The sequence below is a fragment of the Colletes gigas genome, unplaced genomic scaffold (assembly GCF_013123115.1).
Source record: "Colletes gigas isolate AHSC1104 unplaced genomic scaffold, ASM1312311v1 Colletes_gigas_Sc00029, whole genome shotgun sequence".
NCBI lineage: Eukaryota > Metazoa > Arthropoda > Insecta > Hymenoptera > Colletidae > Colletes > Colletes gigas.
In genome coordinates, this window is record NW_025106658.1 from 358,566 (window position 1) to 363,354 (window position 4,789).

At 31.8% G+C, this 4,789-nt stretch overlaps 1 protein-coding gene across 1 annotated transcript in view; it reads left to right on the top strand.

Annotated features, from left to right (window-relative positions):
* Positions 1-4,789, top strand: part of LOC122401826 (calcium/calmodulin-dependent 3',5'-cyclic nucleotide phosphodiesterase 1-like) — a 442,112-nt gene that overhangs the window by 329,491 nt on the left and 107,832 nt on the right. The gene's annotated exons all lie outside the window — the stretch shown is intronic.

Consider the following 4,789-nt stretch of genomic DNA (forward strand, 5'->3'; position numbering starts at 1 on the left):
GTCATGAAATATTTTCTAAAGTTCCTACTTCCTGTTTACGTTATCGTGACGATAAACTATCGATAGCTAAGTGTATTTTAATATTCACTAGAGCTTTTGTCTTCCAAAGATCGAATGTTGTTGATGATTGATAAGTCTTGAAAAATTTGCAATTGCATTTTTCAAATGCATCGTTGCAACTTGTAAAAAGAAATGAAATTATTATACTATTCAACTTTTTCCTCTACTATTTCTTCGTGCAATGGAAGCATTAAAAGTATACTTTGAATTTTTCGTTTTCAAGATCATTTGAAAATCATATTATTATACATATACAGGGTGTTCGACAACCCCTGGGAAAAATTGTAGTGCGAGATTTTAGAGGCCAAAATAGGACGAATATCAAGAATACTAATTTGTTTATGGAGGCTTCGTTAAAAAGTTATTAACTTTTAAAGTTCCGCTCGTTTTGAATTTTTTTCTCGAAAATGCGCAGGAATTCGGGGGTATGTGTAATCACCAAAAATGATTGTAATTGATCCCCACAACTGAAAATAATTTTTTCAGAACGATTTGAAATTCTGTTTTTTCGAAGAAAAATTTAGGCATCTTCTCGAATTTTTTTCTAGATAATGCGTAGGATTTCGGCGATATGTGTAATGACTAAAAATGATTGTAATTGACCCCCACAACTGAAAATAATTTTTTCAAAACGATTTGAAATTCTGATTTTTCGAAGAAAAATTTCGGCACCCTTGACGAATTTTTTTCTGGGAAACGCGTAGGATTTCGGGGGTATGTGTAATGATAAAAAATAATTGTAATTGACCCCTGCAACCGAAAATAATTTTTCCAGGACGATTTGAAATATTTTAATTTTGTCGACAAATTTCAGCACATACTCGAATTTTTTTCTCGAAAATGCGTAGGATTTCGAGGGTATATGTATTAACCAAAAATAGTTGCAATTGATCTTCCTAGCTAAAAATATTTTTTTTAGAACGATTTGGAAATTCTTTTTTTTTGCCGAATTAGGCTTGTCGATTTTTCTTAAAAATTCGTTTCTGATTTTTAGTAATTTTGTTTGACGTCCTATAGGAAAGTTGTCTAATACTTTTTTGTAGGTACTCATGAGCTCTACTTCAGAAAAAAGTTTCATTTAAATATATTCACTATTGTAGGAGTTATGGGTTTTTGAAAATTGGACCATTTTTATGCGGGTTTTCTTATTTTGCGGGGTCAAGGATCAACTTATCGAATACTTTTGCGATTTGTACATATTCTCCGCTAAAATACGCGTTGTTTGCAATTTGAAACATTAAAATCGTCCAATCCGTTCAGAAGTTATGACACTTTAAAGATTCACATGAAATTTCGAGGAACCATTTCTGGCCATAAATTACATTTTCGTTTAGGAATTTTTTTCTCCAAAATGCGCAAGATTTTGGGGGTATGTCTATTCACCAAAAATAATTGTAACTGACCCCTGCAACCAAAAATAATTTTTCCAGAATGATTTGCAATTTTTTTTTTTTTCGTCGAAAAATGTCACACCTTCTGGAATTTTTTTCTCGAAAATGGTCGGGATTTCGAGGGTATGTCTATTCACCAAAAATAATTGTAACTGACCCCTTCAACCGAAAATAATTTTTTCAGAATAATTTGAAATTCTGTTTTTTCGAAGAAAAATTTAGGCATTATTGTCGAATTTTTTTCTAGAAAATGCGTAAGATTTCGACGATATGTGTAATGACTAAAAATGATTGTAATTAACCCCTGCAACCGAAAATAATTTTTTGTAATAGTTTTGAAAATAGTTTTATCAATTTATTTTGAAACAGAAGCGAAACGTGTTGCTACTTGATATTTATTTTACATATTTACGTTCTATCGTGTAAAAATTGAGCAACGTAGAATATTATTTATGTTAATTTGTTTTTTAACGTGGTTGTATGTGTTGTCCATGCACTGGGAATGTATCAAAGTGTTAACAAGGAGCAATCGAACTGGTTCCTCATCGCTCTATGATTAACGCAGCTACGATGTCGATGACGTGAAATGAAACTATAGTTGTAAATGTATTTGTCAATCACTTTAACTCGTAACTCATCTTTTATGGCATCCTTCACGAGCCATTTAATACCGTTTTATCAATTTATTTTGAAACGGAAGCCAAACGTGTTGCTACTTGATATTTATTTTACATATTTACGTTCTATCGTGTAAAAATTGAGCAACGTAGAATATTATTTATGTTAATTTGTTTTTTAACGTGGATGTATGTGTTGTCCATGCACTGGGAATGTATCAAAGTGTTAGCAAGGAGGAATCGGGGTCCGTGAATTAAAATATTAGAAAGCAGCGTCCGCCTTTCGAACGGTCGCGAAATACTTTGGAAAGTTAAGAAGTGAGATTCGTATGGAATCCGGCGATGGGTATCTGCGATTCAGCCGCGATTATAATTGGCAAGTAGATCGACGTGACTGTCGCCGATCCAACCCGGGCGAAACAGCTTCCATCGATCGTCGCTCTTAGGCTGATGCTGCCTTTGGGGAAAAAGTGAAATCGTATCAAGCAATTCGACTGCTGTCTTTCACACGGAGATGCCCCGAGGCGTAACGCTCACTTTTTAACACGTTCACTGCCACACTAAGCCCCTCAAATTGTCCAGGGAAACGAAACTTTGTCGGACAACTGGAAATTAGCATACCAATTCTCATTGAACTTATTTTTAAAAAACTTTAGTTAAAATTCAAGACTTCTATGTGAATTTAGTTTCTTTGATACTTAATCTTGATAATTAATTGTTTTAGCTCTTCAGTGGGAAATCATGTCACCCATATACAGGGTGTTCGGCCACCTCTAGCAAAAATTTTAATGAGCGATAGTAGAGGCCAAAATAATACAAAAATCAAGAATACCAATTTGTTGGTGGAAGCTTCGTTAAAAAGTTATTAACGTTTAAAGTGCCGCTCTTACTGAATTTTTTTCTCGAAAATGCGCAAGATTTCGGGGGTATGTCTATTCACCAAAAATGACTGTAATTGAACCCTACAACCGAAAATAATTTTTCCACAACGATCTGCAATTTTTTAATTTTCTCGAATAATTTCACACCTTCTCTATTTTTTTTCTCGAAAGTGGGCAGGATTTCGTGGGTATGTCTAATGACAAAAACTGATTGCAATTGACCCCCGCAACCGAAAATAATTTTTCCACAACGATTTGCAATTTTTTTTCTCCGTTGAAAAATTTAGGCACCTGATTGGATTTTCAGTAAGGAATTTTTTTCTCGAAAGTGCGTACGATTTCGGAGGTATGCGTAATGATAAAAAATGATTGTAATTGATCCCCGCAACCGAAAATCATTTTTTTAGAACGATTTGAAAAATTTTTTTTCGCCGAAAAATTTCACTACCTACTCGATTTTTTTTCTCGAAAGTAGATAGGATTTCGGAGGTATGTGTACTCGCCAAAAATGATTGTAGTTGATCCCCGCAACCGAAAATAATTTTTCCAGAACGATTTGAAATTTTTGAATTTAATTGTTAATAACTTTTTAACGAAGCTTCCATCAACAAATTAGTATTCTTGATTTTCGTCTTATTTTGGCCTCTACTATCGCTCATTAAAAATTTTGCTAGAGGTGGCCGAACACCCTGTATAGGTGTTAATTGGTCTCAAAATACTCGAACCAACGATACAAGATTTTTAAACAATATAGTATAGTAAAGTGTGATTTTTTAAAACCTTTCTTGGAGAATTTTTTTTAGATAAATTCTATCATCTTTTTGCCATCAAATTTACAAGGTTTATTTACACGCGTTTTAGGGACATTTAAACATTTTTTTTTGGCGAAGAAAAATAGTCAAACTTAGTCTCTGTTGAAGAAGATCTCACGGTGTCCATGATTCTGAAAATTTTGTGTTTGAAATGAAAAAATTTGAATGATGGATTAGTATGAGTGTCTAACTAACTACAAACAAACTAACTAACTGACTAATTGACAAACTGATTAACTAACTGACAAACTAACTAACAGACTGTCAATCGAGAAGTATAGAATTGGTAAAATTATGAAATTATTAAATAGAAGTCAATAGAAATTATTAAATAGATAGTTTAGGATTATTAAAAATTCTAAATCCCGTGGAAAAACTATACCAAGCAGGAGACAAAACGATGAATTAAGGACAAGTATTTTATTTCGATTTTTTATCAAATTGTACTTGTGGCCATTTGATCATATAACTATGAATAACAAATATAAAAAAAAATAATAATAAATAAAAAAAGTAGGTTGAAATTGTTTGGACCACATGGTACATTTACTTTGAATACAAATATAAAAAAAATAGTAATAAATAAAAAAAGTAGGTTGAAATTATTTGGACCACATGGTACATTTACTTTGGAAGTAAACTTTGAATACAAATATAAAAAAAATAGTAATAAATAAAAAAAGTAGGTTGAAATTATTTGGACCACATGGTACATTTACTTTGGAAGTAAACTTTGAATACAAATATAAAAAAAATAGTAATAAATAAAAAAAGTAGGTTGAAATTGTTTGGACCACATGGTACATTTACTTTGAATACAAATATAAAAAAGATAATAATAAATAAAAAGAGTAGGTTGAAATTATTTGGACCACATGGTACATTCACTTTGGAAGTAAACTTTGAATACAAATATAAAAAAAGTAGGTTGAAATTATTTGGATCACATGGTACATTTACTTTGGAAGTTTAATTTGGTATTATTTTGGGATTGAAAATGGGTGGCGATTAGGAATAAAACGCAAGTG